Source organism: Eschrichtius robustus, chromosome 18 (assembly GCF_028021215.1).
Source record: "Eschrichtius robustus isolate mEscRob2 chromosome 18, mEscRob2.pri, whole genome shotgun sequence".
Classification (NCBI taxonomy): Eukaryota; Metazoa; Chordata; class Mammalia; order Artiodactyla; family Eschrichtiidae; genus Eschrichtius; species Eschrichtius robustus.
The window spans coordinates 21,704,558-21,725,968 of record NC_090841.1 but is presented as its reverse complement, the minus strand read 5'-3'; positions in this window follow the sequence as shown (position 1 = coordinate 21,725,968).

The window sequence follows — 21,411 nt, the reverse complement described above, 5'->3', positions numbered from 1 at the left end:
AGTCGGCTCGGTGCCAGGGAGGGGCTGAACCTGAGTGGGAGGGTCAGAGCTGAGTCTGGAGGATGACCAGCGTTGGCCAAGAGAAGGCAGGAAGGGCACTTCACCAAGAGGGAACAGCATAGCCAAAGGCCCCTAAGCTGAGGAGAGCAAGGCACTACGGGGTTTGGCGGGGGCGGGGGGCAGTGGGAACAGGCTGGAGGCAGGGAGACCAGCTGGTAGGTACTTTTGTCATCCTTCTGAGAGGTGATTAGGACGGGAGGCCAACAGTGAGGATATTCCCCAGGTGGGCACAGGAGACACCCCAAGGAAGAGGTGAAAGGATCCTTGAGGGGGGAAGCTCTGGTCTTCAGCGCTGTCCAGACATCAATGCCTCTAACAGGAATAGCGAACTGCGAGGGGAGCTGGCTTGGGCAGGCGGCAGTGGCCTCAGCTTCAGACCCGCTGAGTTCGCAGTGGCCCCCAGGAGAAGACTGTGTTCTCCCAGACTCCCCCCAGGAGCCACCCGCCCAGTGCAGTATACCCACAACCAGTAACAGACTTTGTCCATATTTTTACCTTGTGCAAGAGTCTTTTCTCCCTTTTCTAGAAGGGAGAAAAGTGGGAGCACAGAGCTGTGGATGCCTGGGACCTGTTTTAATAGGAAGATGGGAAGGATTCTGGTCCCAGGTGTGGATATGCAGACAAAGCGAGGTGCCTACCTCCCTCTAAAGCCCAAGCTCACCCCGACCCCTGGTCTCTATGCTCTGCACCAGAGCAGAACAAGGTCATTTTTGAGGTCGCTCCAGGCTCTTCCCCCCTTCCTCCTCTCTACCTTGGATCATCTCAGGAAAGAAAGGGCCCTCTCCCCTCTAAGACCACCTCTCCCCGTGCTACTGACCTGTCCCTGTGGCTCTGGTCATTCTTATGAATTACTCTCCCCTTTGGGTCTTCAGTTTCACCCTCCCTATTTTATTCTTCTCTGTCTAAAATGGTGGTTTATTGTACCATCTTTAAAAAATAACCCCAAATCAAGCCTTGCCAAACATTGCTACCCCTTGAATTAGTTTTCTTTCTTTCCCCCATCCCTTCAACTGAACTTTTTTTTTTTTTTTTTTAATTAAAAAAACATAGTCACCATGCTGTATATTATACCACTAGGGCTCACTCATCTTATAACTGGAAGTTTGAACCTTTTGACCACCTTTGCCCGTTTCAGCCACCCACTCCAACCCCCTGTGTCTGCCAACCAATCTGTTCTCTGGGTCTGAGTACAGGTTTGTTTGTTTGTTTTTAAGATTCCACATATTAGTGATAGCATACAATATTTGTCTTTTGCTGTCTGACTTATTTCACTTAGCTTAATGCCCTTAATGTACATCCACATTGCTGAAAATGGCTTGAGTCCTTCATTTTTATGACTGAATAATCATTATATAAATATGCCACATCTTCTTTATCTATTCACTGTTAGTGGACACTTAGGTTGTTTCCATGTCTTAGCTATTGTAAATAATGCCGCAGGGAACATGGGGGTGCGAATATCTTATCATGACAGTGATTTCATTTCCTTCGGATAAATACTCAGAAGTGAAATTACTGGATCATATGGTAGTTGTACGTTTAATTTTTTTAGGAACCTCCATACTATTTTCAATAGTGGCTGCACAATTTACATTCTCACTGACAATGCACAAGTGTTCTCTTTTCTGTACATCCTCACAAACATTTATTATTTCTTGTCTTTTTGATAATAGCCTTTCTAACAGGTGTGAGATGATAGCTCATTGTGGATTTGATTTGCATTTGCTTGATGACTAATTATGTTGAGCATCTTTTCATGTACATGTTGGCCATCTGTGTGTCGTCTTTGGAAAAATGTTCAGATCCTCTGCCCATTTTTTAATGGGATTGTTTGTTTTTTTTGCTAATGAGTTGTGTGAGTTCTTTATATTTTTTGGATGTTAACCCCTTATCAGATAAACGACTTGCAAATATTTTTCCCATTCAGTAGACTTCCTTTGCATGTTGTTGATGGTTTCCTTAGATGCGCAGAAGCTTTTTAGTTTGATATAGTCCCACTTGTTTATTTTCTGCTTTTTTTTTTTTTTTGCCTTTGCTTTTGGCATCAAATCCAAAAAATCATCACCAACCAATGTCAAGAAGCTTACTGCCTATGTTTTCCTCTAGGAGTTTTATGGATTCAGGTTTTACATTCAAGTCTTTCATCCATTTTGAGTTGATTTTTGTTGTGTGAGACAGTGGTCTGGTTTCATTGTTTTCCATGTGGCTGTAAATTTTTTCCCACACCATCCATTAAAGAAATTGTCCTTTCCCTATTGTATTGTCTTGGCTCCTTTGTCATAAATTAATTGACCATATATTCATGGGTTTAGTTCTGGGTTCTTTTCTCTGTTCCATTGATCTGTGTGTCTGTTTTAATGCCAATTTCAAACTGTTTTGATTGCTATAGCTTTGTAATACAGTTTGAAATCAGGGAGTGTGATACCTCCAGCTTTGTTCTTCTTTCTCCAGACTGCTTTCGGTATTCTGAGTCTTTTGTGGTTCCATGTAGGATTAGGATTGTTTGTTCTATTTCTGTTAAAAAAAAAAAAAAAAAAAAAAAAAAAGTGCCATTGGAATTATGATAGGGGTTGCATTGAATCTGTACATTGCTTTGTAGTATGGACATTTTTACAATATTCTTCCCATTAATTTGTATCTTCAGTTTCTTTCATTAACGTCTTATAGTTTCACCTCCTTGGTTAAATTTATTCCTAGGTATTTTATTCTTTTTGGTGCAATTGTAAATGGGATTGTTATTAGTGTATAGAAATGACTAATTTTTGTATATTGAGTTTGTATCCTGAAACTTTATTGAATTTATTGATTAGTCCTAATAATTTCTGAGGGAAGTCGTTATGATTCTCTGTGTATAATACGTCATCTGCAAATAGAGACAGTTCTACTTCTTCTGTTCTGATTTGGATGCTTTTATCTATTTTTTTACCTAATTACCCTGGCTAGAACTTTCAGGACTATGTTGAATACAGGCAGCATGAGTGGGCTTTCTTTCCTTCTTTTTTTTTTTTTTGACAGTTTGACCATTACTTTTATTCTATATTCACAATGAACAACCAGTATAAAATAACTGGCAGGTTTATTACAAAATGCCAAATGTTGGGGTTTAAAAAAATTGTTCAAATTAAAAGTAGACCCTAAATTGATACTAAATTGAAGTATTATGTCAGCAAAAAAAATAAGTCAAACAATTTTTCTACTGGCAAAATCCTCTTGTAGGTATTGTCAACTTTCTGCTGGTTAGAACTTCATTTCTTGAAACAGAATTTATTGTTGGCATGGACCTTAGAAACAGCTAATCTAACTCCTTCAGGGAAAACTGAAGCTAGGAGAAGTTGAAGTGAGTCAAAAAAAAAAAGCTGTTTTTGTTTGGATTATGGCTCCAAAGTTAGTAGAAAAAAAATAACATGACCAAAGCAGGAAATGACTCACCTCAGTACCTAATGCACAGCCATGCTTTTAATAGAAATTTGACCAGGAAGCTTTTAAATACTATTTCCTTTTTTGTTAGGGTTGAACGTTTTGTGGCAATGTTTATTTCTTTTCTCTGAGAAAAGGACATGGTTATTGTTTAAAACAAAAAAAATGTAAAACGTAAGAAAACACAAAGAAGAAAAGAAGTCATCAAAAATAGTTTAGTATATTTCCTTCAGGCTTTTTTTTTTTTCTATACAGCAAGAGTAACTGCCATTTATTTTTTACATGGAACGCAACAGTTATTTATTTTTGGAAAACAATCACAGAAACAGCAGCGGTGTCGGGTTCCTCACCTAGAGGGTCATGCTGCAGTGATTCTCAGGAGGTGGTTGGAGAGCTCAGTAGCCACGGAACACAAACTGCCGGCAAGCAAACTGTGAGCCAGTGATGGGTAGGTGCCGCTGACAGTGGCACTGGGAACAAGGTCTCTGTATGACCTTTTTTATTTTTCCACTTTATAACATAAACCCACCAGAGCAGGAGCCTGGATGTGGGGTGGGGAGGGAGAGTAGAAAGAGAAGTAAAGGGAAAGGTCAGAGTGACGCTTGCTGGGTCTGCCCGGAACTGAGACCATTCTTTTGCACAGTCTCTTGGCTTCCTCTTGAAATGAAGGCTGATCTTGACTGGTCAGGGGCTCTGATTTGGCCTCTCTGGAATTGCAGGACTACCTCAGACAACTTTAAACAATCTTGTGTAAATGGCATGGTGTATGGGTCCTTTCAGATTCTTTATAAGAACCTATGCTTGTTGTGGGACCCCCTGAGAATTACATTTCACCATAATCTTTAGTATCTATAGGCTTTTAACAAATATATAGGGGCACAAAAACCATCTCTCCCTATTAGGAACAATTGGCCACTTCAATACATTCCACGTGATCCTCCTCAGGTATGAACTGTTGGACTAAAGCCACCCACTCCAGCCAAGTCCTGATATAACCACTATTACTTCCAATCTTGGTTTGGTGACCTCTTAGGTACACCAGTGATCTCCCAAGTATTAAGAAATTCTGCATTTAGGAAAGCAATTTTCTTCCATTTAATTGAACTAAACCAGAAGGTGTTCAAAAGAGCTGAAAATTTCTGGTTCAAATAGCTTTTCTCACCACCAATGAGCTGCCATATTGGTTGACTAGTTGAGTCATTTTAAATTTTTATGTTGGTGATTATGTGTGTGCATCTCCTTGTCCTACAAGCATTAGGCAACAGAGAACATAGGTAGGGCTGTGGAATTCATGAGTGGGCTTTCTTGTCTGTTTCCTCATCTTAGAGGAAAAGCTTCCAGTTTTTCACCATTGAATATGATGTTAGCTGTTGGCTTGTCATAGATGGCTTTTATTAGGTTAAGGTACTTTACCTTTATACCCAGTTTGTTGAGAGTTTTTATCATGAATGGGTGTTGAATTTAGTCTAATGCTTTTTCTGCATCTATTGAGATGATATGATTTTTAGCCTTCATTTTGTTAATATGGTATATCATGCTGATTGATTTACAGATATTGAACCATCATTGCACCCTGAAATAAATTCCACTTTATCATGATGTATGATCCTTTTATGTATTGTTGAATTCGGTTTGCTAGTATTTTGAAGACTCTTGAATCTATGTGCATCAGGGATAATGGCCTATAATTTCCTTTTCTTGTAGTGTCCTGGTCTGGTTTTGGAGTCATGGTAAAGCTGGCCTCATAAAATAAGTTTTGGAAATGTTTCCTCCTCTTTTATTTTTTTGGAAGAGTTTGAAAAGGATTGGTATTAATTCTTCTTGAAATGTTTGCTAGAAGTGAAGCCATCTGATCCTGGACTTTTTTGGGGAGAGATTCTTAGTTGATGATTCATTCTCCTTATTAGTAATCAGTCTGTTTAGATTTTCTGTTTCTCCATGATTCAGTCTTGGTAGGTTGTATGTTTCTAGAAAATTATCTATTTCTTTTAGGTTCTCTAATTTGCTGGTATATAAGTGTTTATAGTAGTCTCTGATTCTTTGTATTTCTGTGGTATCAGTTGTAATATCACCTCTTTTTTTGTGTGAATTGGGCTGAAAGTTTGTCAATTTTGTTTTTTTCAGTAAACCAGCCCTTAGTTTCATTGATATTTTCTATTGGCTCTTTGGTTTGTATTTCATTTATTTCTGCTCTGATCCTTGTTATTTCCTTCTTTCTACTAACTTTGGGGTTCATTTGTTCTTCATTTGCTAATTCCTTAAAGTGTAAATTAGGCTCTTTTATTTGAGATCTTCCTTGTATCTTAATGTAGGCATTTATTGCTGTGAACTTTCCTCTTAGAACTCCTTTTGCTGCATCCCAGAGGTTTTGATATGTTGTAAATCCATTTTCATTTGTCTCAAGATATTTTTTGGTTTCTTTATTTCTTCTTTGGCCCATTGGTTTTTGAATAGCATGTTGTTTAATCTCCACATATTTGTGAATTTCAGCAGTTTTCTTCTTGTAATTGATTTCTAGTCATACCATTGTGATCAGGAAAAATGCTTGACGAGATTTAAATCTTCTTGAATTTATAGACACTTAGATAACCAACAAGAACCTACTGTATAGCACAGATAACCAACAAGGACCAAAAAGTGTAGCCCAGGGAACTATACTCAATCTCTTGTAATAAACTATAATGGAAAAGAATCTAAAAAAGAATATATATATATATATATATATATATATATATATATATATATATATATATATATATATATATATATATATATGACTGAGTCACTTTGCTGTATACCTGAAACTAACACAATATTGTAGATAAACTATATTTCAATAAAAGTTTTTAAAAAATAAAATATAAATACTTGTTTTGTGGCCTAACATATCACCTATCCTGGAGAATGTTCCATGTGTGCTTGAGAAGAATGTTCCTTCTGCTGCTTTGGGATGGAATATTCTGTATATGTTTGTTAGGTCCATCTGGTCTAACATGTAGTTTAAGTCCAAAGTTTCCTCATTGATATTCTGTATAAATGATCTATCCATTGATGAAACTGGGGAACTGAACCCCCATACTATTATATTGCTGTCTCTTTATTCCTTTAGGATTGTTAATATTTGTTTTATATATTTAGGTGCTTCTATGTTGGGTACATAAATATTTACAAATGTTATATCCTCTTGTTGGGTTGACCCCTTCATCACTATATAATGACCTTTATCATCTATTATTACAGTCTTTATCTTAAAGTCTATTGTCTGACATAAGTATAGTTACCCCAACTTTCTTTTGGTTTCCATTTGCTTGGAATCTCTTTTTTGATCCATTCACTCTCCATCTGTGTGTGTCCTTTAAGTTGAAGTGAGTCTCTTGTAGGCAGCATATGGTTAGGTCTTATTTTCTTATCCATGCAGCCACTCGATGTCTTTTGGTTGGAGACTTTAGTCCATTTACATTTAAAGTAATTATTGATAGGTATGGACTTACTATTGCCATTTTGTTAATTGTTTTCTGGCTGTTTTGTAATTCCTTTGTTCTTTTTTTCCCTTTGTGATTTGATTTCTGTAGGGGAACACTTAGATTCCTTTCTCTTTATTTTTTGTGTATCTACTATAGGTTTGTGCTTTGTGGTTACCATAAAGGTTACATAAAATATCTTAGAGTTATAACAGTCTGTTTAAGCTGCTAATAACTTAAGTCCAAATGCTCTGCATTTTTATTCCCCCTTCTACCCACATTTATTTTTGATGTCACAATTTACATCTTTTATCTTGTATATTTATGAAATTTATTGTATAGTTAGTTTTTACTATTTTTGTCTTCTAACCTTGATACTAGATTTATAAGTGATTTTATTCACCATCATTACATTAGGTTATTCTGAATTTAATGATATATTTACCTTTACCAGTGAGATTTATACTTTTATATGTTTTCCTGTTACTAATTAGCACATTTTCATTTTAGCCTAAATAAGTCCCTTTAACATTTCATGTAAGGCTGTCTAATGATGAACTCCTTCAGCTTTTACTTGTCTGGAAAACTCTATCTCTCCTTCAATTCTGAAGGACAACTTTACCAGGTAGAGTGTTGTTAGTTGGCAGTTCTTTTGTTTCAGCAGTTTGAATATATCATGCCACTTCTCTCTCATCTGCAGTTTCTGATGAAAAATCTGCAAATTATCTTATGGGGCTCCCTTGCATGTAACAAGTAGTTTTTCTCTTGGTGCTTTTACGATTCTTCCTTGTCTTTAAATTTGCAGTTTAATTATAATTTGTGTTGGTGTGGATCTACTGGATTTATCTTTTTGGGAACTCTCTGGGGTTCCTGGATCTGTATATCTTTTCTTCCCTAGCTTAAGGAAGTTTTTCAGCTGTTATTTCTTCAAATAAGCTTTCTGCCCCTTTCTCTCTCCTTTTTCTGAGACCCCTATAAAGCAAATATTGGTCCACTTGATATTGTCTCATAAGTCCCTTAAGATATCTTCACTCTTTTTCATTCTTCTTTTTGCTGCTCTGATTGGATGAATTCAACTGCTCTGTCTTTGAGTTCACTGATCCTTTCTTCCACTTCACATAGTCTGCTGTTAAACTCCTCTTTAAAATATTTCAGTTGTTATCATATTCCTCAGCTCTGTGCTTTTACATTGTACTTTTTAATATTCTTTGTCTCTTGATGAAATTCTCACTTTGTTCATGGATTGTTCTCTTGACCATGGGGAGCATCTTTATATTTTTAACTCTTTATCAGGTAAATCACTTATCCATTTCATTAAGGTCTTTTTCTGAAGTTTTATCTGTTTCCTTCATTTGAAACATATTCCTCTGTTCATTTTCCTTCACTCTCTGTGTTGGTTTCTATGCAGTAGATAAAACAGCCACCTCTCCCAGTCTTGATGGAGTGCTCTCATTTAGGAGATAACTTATCATTCATGGATAAACAACAAGATCCTACTGTATAGCACAGGGAACTATATCCAATCTCCTGGGATAAACCATAATGGAAAAGAATATTTTTTTAAAAAAGACTGTTTAGGGAATTCCTTGGCAGTCCAGTGATTAGGACTCCATGCTACCACTGCAGGGGGCATGGGTTCAATCCCTGGTTGGGGAACTAAGGTCCTGCAAGCCATGAAGCATGCTGAAAAAAAAAAAAAAAAAAAAAATGTTGAATCTGTTAAGATGTGAGCCCTCCAAGTTATTCTTCGTTTTCTAAGAAGATATAAAAACAAACATCGTATTTTAAAAAAGATTATATATATGTGTATAACTGAGTTACTTTGCTGTACAGCAGAGATTGGCACAGCACTGTAAATCAACTATACTTCAATAAAAAAAAAAAAAACTTATTCAACCTTGCCCTAGCTCTTGGTTGTCTCTCAAACCTTTGTGATGGTCTGAGCAGCCTTCTTTGTTCTTAATGGCTCCAGTAGTTGAGGGTATGCCAAGATCTGTCAGTGTACTAAAGGGGAGGATCTCAGTCACCACCTAGATGCAGGCTGATTGGAAGCTAGACACTTAGGTGGCAGCTTTTAAAGTATGCTAATATACTTCTGTCAGGAGAAGACTGGGGATGGATGTTTCTGTTTGCTGTCTCTGCTGTGCCCTGGGGGTGAGGGGATGGCCAGTTAAGTACTGTTTCTCTGCTTGTTATAGTCCAGTGAGACCTGAGAATGTAAGCCCTGTTGGCCATCAGAGCCAGGCAATCAAGGGGTATCCCTCAAGAAGCAGCAGCAAAAACTAGGGTACCAGACATGTGCACAGGCTTCTTTCCAGGAGATACTGATGACCTGGAGCAAGGCAGAGGGGGAGCACAAAGATGGTGCCTACTGGCCTCTCCAGTCTCTGGAGAGTGTTGTGGTGTCCCCTAAATGTGTGTTAAATTAGAAGCCTTCCCCTCATGCTTAAGCTTTTTTTTAAAATTAATTTTTATTGAAGTATAGTTGATTTACAATGTTGTGTTAGTTTCAGGTGGACAGCACCTGAAAGTGAATCAGTTATACGTATACATATATCCCTTCTTTTTTAGATTTCCTTCCCACTTAGGTCACCACAGAGCATTAAGTAGAGTTCCCTGTGCTATATACAGTAGGTTCTCATTAGTAATCTATTTTATACATAGTAGTTATATATGTCCATCCCAATCTCCCAACTCATCCCAGCCCTCCTTCTCCCCTTGGTATCCAAAAGTTTGTTCTCTACATCTATGTCTCTATTTCTGCTTTGCAGATAAGTTCATCTGTACCATTTTTCTAGATTCCACACATAAGTGATACTATACAATATTTGCTTTTCTCTTTCTGCCTTCACTCTGTATGACAGTCTCTAAGTCTATCCACGTCCCTGCAAATGGCACTATTTTGTTCCTTTTTATGGCTGATTAATATTCCATTGTATATAGGTACCACATCTTTATGCATTCCTCTGTTGATGGACATTTAGCTTGTTTCCATGTCCTGGCTATTGTAAATAGTGCTGCAGTGAGCATTGGGGTGCATGTATCTTTTTGAATTATGGTTTTCTCTGGGTATATGCCCAGGAGTGGGATTGCTGGGGCATATGGTAGTTCTATTTTTAGTTTTTTGAGGAACCTCCATACTGTTCTCCATAGTGGCTGTACCAATTTACATTCCCACCAACAGTGTAGGAGGGTTCCCTTTTCTCCACATCCTCTCCAGTATTTATTGTTTGTAGAATTTTTGATGATGGCCACTCTGACCAGTGTGAGGTGATACCTCATTGTAGTTTTGACTTGCATCTCTATAATAATTAGTGATGTTGAGCATCTTTTCATGTGTTCATTGGCCATCTGTATGTCTTCTTTGGAGAAATGTCTATTTAGGTCTTCTGCCCATTTTTTCATTGGGTTGTTTGTTTTTTTGCTACTGAGCTGCATGAGCTGTTTGTATATTTTGGAGATTAATCCCTTGTCTGTTGCTTCATTTGCAATATTTTCTCCCATTCTGAGGGTTGTCTTTTTGTTTTGTTTATGGTTTCGTTTGCTGTGCAAAAGCTTTTAAGTTAAATTAGGTCCCATTTGTTTACTTTTGTTTTTATTTTCATTACTCTAGGAGGTGGGTCAAAAAACATCTTGCTGCAATTTATGTCGAAGAGTATTCTGCCTATGTTTTCCTCTTAGAGTTTTATAGCGTCTGGCCTTACGTTTAGGTCTTTAATCCATTTTGACTTTATTTTTGTGTATGGTTTTAGGGAGTGTTCTAATTTCATTCTTTTACATGTAGCTGTCAGGCTTAAGCTTTTAAGATGAGCAAGCAGGTCTCTTTCACAGAAAGACTGGCTCATTTCAGTCTCCTGCCTCTGCCCTGGGTCCTGGGGGGTTAGCCACAGTGTGTTCACAGGAGCCCTTTAAGAACTGTGTCTTAGTTCCGCATGGCTTTGTGTTTTATGGGTGCAAGCCGCACTGGCTTTCAAAGCTAGATGTTTTGGGAACCCATCTCTCAGGTGGCAGTCTGAAAAGTTTGGGCACCAGATGTGGGGTCCATACCCTTCACTCTTTAGGGAGAAGCTGTGAGTTCCCTCTTAGCTATGGGTCACTGCATTTGGGGTGGAGTTTACGGTGAGACTGTTTCTCAGCCTCTCCTACCTAAACCCTACTGTGGGTTTTTCCTCATTTGCCATATGTGTAAGAGCCACTAAGCTAGTTTCCAGATTTATTTCAGAGGAAATTGTTCCATATGTAGCTGTAGATGTGGTGTTCCTTGAAAGGAAGTTAATTCAGGAGCCTCCTATGTTGACATCGAGTCAAAACCCTCTTGTCTCTTCTGAACTTTTTAAAAGATAATCTTCATTCCTTCCTTCTACTTCCTCACCACAGTCTCATTCTATTTTTACAGCAAACTTTTTACAGTATCCCTGAGTGTAAGCATGACTCATAATTAGTACAGAAATCTGGAAAATACAGAAACTATAAAAAAAGAAAATGAAAATCACTTATATGCCCACAATGTAGATATAACCATGACTACTAATGTTCTAGCAAGTTTCCTTTTTAGTCTTTTTATCTATGAGACTAGGTGCCTAAGTGGTAGGTATGTAAATTGATCAATAGATACCAATTTTTTATTTTACAAAATTTGACTCATACTAAATATGTTTTCTATTCTGAGCTTTGATTAAACATGATGTTGTAATCCTAGGTGATTAAATGTCCTTTGTACGCATAATAGTGGTAACAACTAATATTTCATCTTTGATATCCAATTTTGGACATTTAGGTAGTTTTCATTTTCTCATGGTTGTAAGTACTGTTGTGATAGACATTCTTATGCCTGCATCTTTGTCTATAGCCATGCTTAGAAACGAAATTCTGAGCCAAAGGGTGTGAATATTTTTAAAGCTCTCAAGACATGGTTACTTAAATTTATACTTGGTGAGCTGTGTTTGAAATCTTACAAGATACCATCCTTCGTTCACTTCCTAATGCCTTTTAATCTAGCTTTTTCTTGAAACTATGCCAAAATTGCTCTTCAAGTTCTCAGGTGAGTTTCTAATTCTTGAATCCAAAATCCCCTTTTTTGTGCCTTTCTCTGTCTTCTCTCTCTCTGTGTGTGTCTGCTGTGTTTGATTGCCTCATCTCCCCTTGAAGCCCTCTTCTTCCTCAGCATCTTTCACTCTCTACTGCTCCAATTCCCCATGACCCCTCTGGTACTTTACTGAATACAGGAAGGGCTTATGAGGAAGTGGAAGAGGCAGATACTGTCCTCAAAGAAGTCAGGCCCATCTTAAATAAACATATGGGATCTTAAAAACCTGAAAAATAAAATCACAGAGGGAGTGTGGTAATCTAAGTCAGATAGATTCATTAGAAGGGGCTACTTTGGAGGGAGCATATGGCTTAGTGAAGAGGAGGGGGGGAGGACAGACCACACTGAGAAAGGAGGTGTGATTGGCAAGTACCGTCCTAGTGGCACCAGGTGGAACCGCTGCAGGGCCACACCCTGGTCCTTTTGACTGACCTCCTCTGGGCTGGATCTCTTGCCCCTTCTTCCTGTCTAATCCCACTGCTACTGCGGGGAAGGTGAACAGCTGAGCCTGGCAAAGCACAAGCAACTCAGCCACAGTAGAGCACAGGAAACTCAGAGACCAGGACATAGTTTGTGTGTCATGTGTAGGCTTTGGGAACCCGAGGGGAGCTCCAAGCCACAAGTGGAAATTCCTAGTTCCTGGGTCAAGCACCATGAACCTGAGGGTCTGTGTCATATGGCTCATGGCCGTGCTTTCCTGTCCCCCCTCCACCCCCACCCCTCCAGTTAGCTCTACTTCAGTCTCAGGACAAGGTCTCACCTTTCTCTGTTCAGTTTTCAACCAGTAGACATGAAAATAGTAAAACCATATGTAGCATTCCTAGAAATTCTGCCCCCATTTGTGGTGTGTTCCTATGAAAACATCAGGACCAAGGACAGCAACGCTGATTGGCCTCTCACCCCATCTATGTAGTCAAGCTCCTCTCTTTTTCCTTTCTTCTCACTACCTAGAGCATTTTTTTTTACACCAGGAGAAACCATTACTTAGAAAATCATAGGGCTTTAACATCTTAATGGAAAGAAAATTACCAGTGTGATCACAACCAGAGACCTTGGTTAATGGAATAGTAACCCTTCCCTGACCATCCCAGGACTGTGGAAAGGGTGGAGAACCTGGCATTTGCAGAGTTAACATCTGAGTCTTAGACTCTCTGCAAGAACTGGTGAGCCGGAGTCAGTCACTTAGCGAGCATCTCAGTGTGACTTTGTCTTTAAAAAAAAAAAAAAACAAAACTGTTTTTATGGGGAAGATAATATGCTTAGGAGAATTGTGAAGGTCACAGAAGATTTCTTACAAATATCAGAGTTATATATACATCCTTATAGGGTATTTATATTTTATTCAATCAGTCAAATCGTCTGAGTGCCTACAACTCAGTGCCTACAATGTGCCAGGCATAGTTCTAGATGCTAGGGCTGGGCTGTGATTAAGACAGACGAGGTTCCTGCCCTCACTTAAGTCTACTTGGAAGAGAAGGAGAATAAACAAGGAGACAAATACGTAAGGTAACTTTAGCTTATAATGTGCAGAAAGTAAAACAAGGCTAGAAAATGATTAGGGGAAGGGGTGGCCAGGGTCTCTGCGGAGGTGGTGTTGGGCTAAACCCTGGGGAGTGAAGGGCCAGCAAAGCTCACCTCTCTCGGCTACAGCCTGCTCATCTCATAGAGTGAGGGTGCTGCGGTGACAGGGCCATGTTACATAAGGAGGTTGGTTACACCACTTCCAATAGCAGTTCAGGGCAATAAGCCCCTTGCCAGAGGCCGGCCTCACATCCTCTGTGGAGGATACTGGTGAGGTTCTCAGATCCCTGTTCTTGGTGAACAAATCTTAGGTAGATTAAAGTCTGGAAAACCGTATGGTGGTTCCTCAGAAAATTAACATTGAATTACCATATGCTCCGGCAATTCCACCTCTGGGTATATAGCGCAAGGAATTGAAAGTACGGCTCAAACATGTATTGGCACAACGCTGTTCATAGCAGCAGCATTCACGGGAACCAAAAGGTGGAAACAACCCAAATGCCCAACAACAGATGAATGGATACACAAAATGTAGTACATACATCCAACGGAATATTATTCAGCTTTAAAGAATAAAGTTCCGACACATGCTGTAACACGGATGGACCTTGAGAACATTACGCTAAATGAAATAAACACAAAAGAACAAATACAGTATGACCTCATTTATATGAGGTACCTAAAATAGGCAAACTCATAGAGATAAAAAGTAGAATGGAGGGGAGTGGAATGAGGAGTTACTGTTTAAGTACAGTATTTCTGTTTGGGAAGATAAAGTTCTGGAAATTGGTAGTGGTGATGGTTGCACAACCATGTGAATGTACTTACCGCCATTGAGTTGTACACACTTTAAAATCAATCGAAATGGTAAGTGTGTGTTGTGTATATTTTACCACATTAAAAAAAAAAAAAAAAGCCCATGGGAGACTGAGAAGAGACTGGTCAGGCAGTGGCAACCTTGCTCTTAGATGTTATTTCAAATAGTCCGGAGGGGTGTGGAGGCTGAGGGGAATCACACCGGGTCTCTGCAGGCAACTCTCAGGGTGCCTCCTATTCCACACCCCTGGTACCTGCAGGACAGACCTTGCAGCCCCCATCAGAGTAGAAAAGGGGCTTGGGGCGGGAGATAAACCTCAGGCTGAGTCCCCTACCCACCAGTGTGCCAGCCCTGCAGACCAGGAAGAGAACCGCTCGCCCACCTGCCACCTCTGTCAGCACCTCCAACCCCTTCTGGTGGCTGGTGTGGCTTTCAGGTAGAGGAAGTCAGTACTGAACCCAGTGGGTCTCAAAGGGTGGTCCCCTGGGAACGCTATAGATGCAGATTCTTAGGCTCCACACTGGACCTGTTGATCCAAAGCACCAGATATGGGGCCCAGCAGTGTGTGTTTTAACAAGTCATCCTGTGGGAGATTCTGATGTTGGAGAACCACTGTTCTCAACTGTTACAGAAAGAGCTGCTCTTCTGGGCAGTAACTCAGTGCACTTAGTGATCACCTCCTGAATGCAGAGCCCCAGGCTGTGCAGTAGGGGACACAAAGCAGGCCATCTCGGGGAGCACCATTCCTATGTGATGCTAGGACCCCAAGGGCATCAGAAGGCGTGAGTGGCTGTCAGCCCAAGTAGGTGACATGGGCCTGCGTCACACCCTCTCCTGGTGTGGGCACATCTGGCAAGGTCTGCCAGGGCCCCTTCGTCAAGGGTGCTGTGGTGCTGCCGTGTCAGCGTAATGATCTCAGCTCAGCCGCCTGTATACATAAAGCAGATGTGTCTTTCCTCCACTTGCTGCCCCAGCCGTGCTATGTGGACGCTCACCGTACCCCTGTTGGGTAGAGGATTCCTTCAGAGCGTCCAGGCCAGATCCCGCCGTAACTTTCAGGTGACTGTAGATGTTGATTACAGCCCAGTTTGAAACTTCCGGTCTCACGGGCATTTCCTAGCTCACCTTGTCCTCTCCCCGGAGTGCCAGGACCTGCGGTGGGAAAGTAGGAAAGGCAGCATGATCTGCCCTTGAGTTGCCTCCTCCACCTCTCTTCTCAGGAATGCAGGGAGTGAAGGGAAGATGGATGGAGTAGAGGGGGAGGCAGACTGCTCTGCACTGGGATTCAGTTGCAGTTCCCTTCTCATCGGGGTCCAGCACTACTTCTGTTGATGCCCTCGGTGAGGTAGACGTCCCATCCATGGCCCTCTCACAAGGCACATGAAGACTTTGAGTTCCTTGATCCTGTAGGGCCTCCCCATGGCTCGGTTCCCTGGTGTAGGGGGGTCTGCTAAGCCCAACATCGTTCCCTAGTCCACTTCAGCCTCCACCATCAGGAGGCCCCAGTTTTCTTGCTGCCAGGGTCCCTTTGCATGGGGATGGATTTCTGTTAGGATATCAGCAAGATGGGTTACTCTTAGCTCTCTATCACTGTGTCTCCTTGACCAATGGAAACCCATATATCCTTGCCACCTCAAATGGAGGGAAGTACTGGGTGCCCTAGTGCCACCCTTTCGGTCCTGACATCTCTCTCCTGTTCATGGAGGCACAAGGATAGACCAGCAAGTTCACTGCCTGGGCAATGTCCCCATAGAGAGTGGATTGCCCTCAGGATGGGCCCCTTAATTTGCGGGACCCAGTGCAAAACTGTTGAACTATTAAGAATTCCAAGATGGTGACAGCAGAGCATTAAACCAAGTGTGGCACCCTCCTGGGTGCTGGCCCTGTGTGACTGCACAGCTCCCACACCCACGAAGCTGGCCCTGAGTGCCAGGCTCCCATCCTCGTTGGCCCACCTCTCCAGCATGATTCTCTCAGAACCTCCCTTCTCCCTTGGCTTGAGGGCAGGAAAGCACCACTCTCCTTGAATCATCTCACTCCATACAAGGTCTAAAGCCCCTCTGTCTCTCTCCAGTCATCTTACAGGGGTTAGGAGGGCCCATCTAGCATGATGGTTGGGTCAGCTTGGCAATCTCTTGGATATGCCCTGGAGGTGACGCTCTTCACAAAGTGTGAGTACTAATGCCTCCTTTAGAAACAAAACAAAAAAAAAACCCAAACAAGTAAACAAACAAAAAAACTGGAGTTGAATTCACCAAATCTAGGCAACAGGAAAATTCTCCTCAACATCCTTTGACACTGGAGTATGTACTGTGACTTCCCAGGCCCAGCCACGATGATTTATCCAGGGCAGGGCACCCGGGCGAGCAGGGCCAAAGAGGCCCCCAAGTGGGCTTCTAGAATTTGGATTCGAGAGTTGTGCCAGCCTCCCTCTGGTGGTTGAAATGGAAGCTCTAAAGCTTGGTTACGGGTGGCTGAGTGTTTACTGACACGTGGCTCAGAACGGAGAAGAAGCTGGCCTGGAAGGGGTGGGGGAGAAGGAGATGGTGGAGGGGACAGGACAGAGGGGGCACAGGGAGAGAGAGGCGGAGAGGGGGAAGAGACAGTGTGGCCGGCCTGGTTCTGGCTGTGCCTGACCCTAGTTCCATTCTTGTCCAGGGTCTCCTGCAGGGTCCCCTGCGGTACTTTTGCAATGAGTTCTCCTTTACACCTAAGGAAGTCAGAGTTCAATTTCTGTCATTTGCCCTAGAAGTCACGAACTAACACAACTCCCCACTTGCAAGTGGCCCTTCCCCATCGCTCAGTAAGAGTCTGAGCTGCTTGGCTCCGATTTCCCTGGAACTGCAGGAAATAAAAGAAGGACCCAGAAAATAGGATCTGAATGGGAAGGAGAGTGGCTTCAGGCCATGTGTGATGGGAGCGCATCAGGTTCTGTGGAGATGCAGGACTTAACTTCCCATCACCTACTAACTGTTTGGGCTGATTTGCTTATGCATGGGCAGAATCACCCACCTCCCCGCCCCCCCCCCCCCGCCCCCGCCAGCTGTCCTTCAAAGATTTAGTGTGATTCATGTCTTCTTTCAACTGAGAGCTATGATAACTAGAAACAGTAGTGAGTAAGATACACTTCCTGCCCTCGTGGAGCTAACGGCTTGGTGGAGGAGTCAGATTCTAAACAACCCATCCCAAAACGTATAAATGTGGTAATTACTGCTACAAGGAGTTATTTCAGAGACAGGAGATTCGATGACAGGAATCCTAACCATCTTGGATTTTCTCCTTTTGATTTTCTCCAAATTCCAAAATCCCTCCCTCCCTCTTCCCTGTGACGCGTCCAGACAACTAGTACCATTACTACCACTATTTCAGGGACATAGAACTTCTCCTCTACTCTGTATAAACTTCCAGGAGGCCCAGGAAGTCAGTTTGTTCCAATACTAGCCGCATGTGTTTATTGAACACTTGAAATACAGCTGGTTCAACTGAGGATCTGAAGTTTTAACTTATTTAGATATAAATTCAAAAACTGGAGCAACATAAAATATTTTTCCATTAAACACCAAACACAACGTTATTTTGTTAGAACCACGTTTCACTTTATCTGTTGAAAATCTTGCGTCTGAGCAGATGTGCTGTGAGTGTAAAGACCCAGATTTCCGACATTTACCATGAAAAAGAGCGGAAAAGGTATCATTACTGATTTTTATATTGATGATGTTGATGTGACCGGAATTCGAATATGTTAGATTAAATATATTCCAAATTGATTTTTGCCTGTTCCTGGCCTTTTTAATGGGGCTGCTAGAAAATGTAAAATTACATCTGTGGCTCCTGTTGTGTTTCCGTTGGCCGGTGCTGAGTGGTGGGGACGGGATGGGGGCAGCCAAGCTCCTGCAGGATCTCCCAGGCTTGAGTCGCCGTAGAAAGGTCTGGTCCGGCTTTCATTTCTCCCCTTCCTCTTTTTCCTGCTTCCCAAACACCATGCCCACTGACTTGTGGGGTGGTGTTGAGCTCTTGCCAGGGGGAGATTTGAAGCAATCAGTGTGAACACCCACTCCCTCCATCACCATCCGGTACTAAAGAAGGGCTTCTCTCACTACCCTCCCTAGTCCAGGCGCCAGAAGGGGCCTCCCCATCTCCCTTCCCTTCCTGCAGGGACATGTGTGACATCCCTAAGATCCCAACGCCGACTCCCCCCAGGGTGTCTTGATGGCCGAGGCGGTCACTTTAATACATAAGGCTACTTTCGTCCTATCTTTATCTGAAGCCTGCAGACAGATCGTGTTCACAGATAAGACTGACAGACCGAAGAACTTGGTGAGATCCTAGCCTGCTGGACTGGGGGCAGCTAATGCTCCTGGGTGTGGATGGTAATATGAGGCAGGTCTGAGATAAAATCAGGAGCAACGTGATCGAAGGAAGGCTCCAGGGTCTAGGGAAAACCCAGGTTTTGGGGGGGCCCAAAGCTTATACAATTTTAAGGATCTGCTTTAAGAAGATAACACACAAATGTCTTGTATTCTTAAATTTTGCAAAAATATGTGATCTTATGAACACATTTTTAGGAACCTGTGTGAGGGAGGGAGCTTCACTATGTGGCAAAGGGTCCCCAGACCAGCAGCATTAGCAAAATCTGGGAATTTGTTAGAAATGCCAGTTCTTGGGTCCAAAGCTACTTAATCAGAAATTCTAGAGTAGGGCCCAGATATCTGAGTGCTTCCCAAGCCCTCCAGGTGGTTTTGATACCCACTCATGTTTGAGAACCACACACATGGTGGTTAAAAGCATGGATTCTGGATTAAGGCTACCTGAGCCCAGTTTGGCTGTTTATTATCTGGGTGACCTCACCAAGGTACTCGATACTCTAAGCCTCAGTTTCACCGTCTGTAAAATGGGGGAGTGATAGCACGGATCTCAAAAGTTTGTTTTGTGGATTAAATAAGATAACAGAAGTAGTGCTAAGCATAGTACCTGTCATGCTGTATGCACATAAAAAATTATATAGTGTTATTCTGCAGAGTGTACATGTAGTTGTTGGCGGGAGGGTAAGGAGGAGAGATGGGGATGTAAGAGGTCCTCTTTAGGCGTAATCACAAAGAAGTTCAAATGTGACCTTGACCCCTTTCCCCGGGGTCTGCTGTGTGGTCCTCCAACTGGTTTGCCCTTCCTGGCAGCCCCTTCTTTCCGGGCCACCTGGTGGTTGTCTCTCTTTTTTAGGGTCCTGGGCTAACCTTTTAAAATGTCAAATACAACAAATTTAATGAGTCTTACCCTTTGGGGAGTCGTGGACCTCCTTGAAAATACAATGGGAGTTAGAGACCTCTCTCTAGAGGGCTATGTGCACATAACACATGCACTGAAGTGACAGACCTTGTCAGGAAACCACTGAAGGGCAGGCCTGGGACCTCAGTTAAGAGCCCTTTTGGTCTGTTTTGTTAATGGAATTGACTTTTAGCAGATGCCTTCTGAACTCGATGTCATATCCCTTTAACTGTGGGAATTTCAGTCACTGTGGCAATGAAGAAGGTCTGGGATAAGGGGGTGCCTTTTAGCACTTTTCAAATCACATCATGAAGCTCCTTCAAACTCTTCTGATACATCAGGGGAGTTCTGTGTGGAAATGTTCACTTCAAAGACATTTACAATCCCATAAGGACAATTTAGTGGCTGAAGATTATCTAATGCTGATAAAAGCATAAGTGTGGTTAAATCAGAAAAAACAGACAAGTCAGAGATGTGTGTGTGACAGATTAATTTTTCAGCCTGTTTCTGTCATTCTCACTGCGCTTATGAGGTGTGTGACATGTTTGTGTTGTATTTAGCTGTCACCTAGCTGCAATTTACAATGTTCCTTGGAATCATACTTTGGGTTGACTGGGGCAGAGAGAGATTCATAATGACAGCCTATGTGGCTTTGGGCATTTCAAGTCCCTCTGATGATATTGTTACTTGGTTTGAAATCAGATTGGAAAGAAAATGACACCTGTCTCTAAACAGAAAGGCAGTGGGTCAGGAGATACGGGCAAGATGTAGCCTTGGACTTGGGAAATTTCTCAGGATCTCCCCAATGTTCCAGTTGTCTCCTCGTTCTGGGTGCACCAAGCAAAGATGGAAAGAGTGAGCCTTGGAGCAGAGGACGCCAGCCTGCCTGACCTCCAGCCCGCTGTGTGCCGGGGCTGCCCTTGGGCCAGTTCATGGGAGGGGAGGTCAATTGCCAGTTGGTCATGGGCCCAAGCAATGGCGAGACAGGAAGAGAGGAGACAGACGGAGGTGAGGGCTGAAGCCTGGGGCAAAGCAGGAGGGGCAGGGAGAGTCCTTGACAGAGTAGGTAGACCTGAGCAAGAAGGTTCCGAGTTCCGCTGCCACCTCCCTGCCCATCACACACACACCCACCGCCTAATGGAATGGGGCGGGCCTCCCCAGCCTGAGCGTGGTCCAGGGCAGTGGAACTCCGAGCCTGAAACACTCGGGCCTCCCTGGCGTCACAGCTACCGCCCTACCCCTCTCTCTCCAAACGCCAGGGACAAACCTCTGCATGGCTGCCTGGGGCCCAGTGGGTGCCCTCAGGCCAGCCCTGCCCCCCTGTCCTGTGACCGCTTTGTGAACGTGGCCTGCCGTGGCCCTGTACTTGTCCGTGTACTTGTCCCCTTTGCCTCTTTGGGGGTTGATGAAGCGCTATCTTGGGAAGTCCCAACACCTTCCCCCATGGAGGGTCACCCTCAGCCATCCTTCTGCCAGGCCTCGTTCCCAGGAAGAGCCCTTGAACACTGACCCTGACTCTTGGCTCTGGAAGAAGAGAGAAAGGGAAGGGGAGATCTAGCTGAAGTGTTGGCCGGTCGTGCTGTAAGGTCCCCTGATGGGGCCGCTGCTTTGCAGCCAGCGGGTGCCGTGGCTTCCTGATGCTGGGGGGTCACCTGACCTTTCTGAGCCTCAGGTTTCTGCATCTGAGAAGGCCTGGGGTGGAGAAGACCACATGACACGGCAGGTGTGGCAGTGCCTTGCGGATGATGTATCATGATGCGGGCCGCTGCCCCTTCATCCTGTCCCCC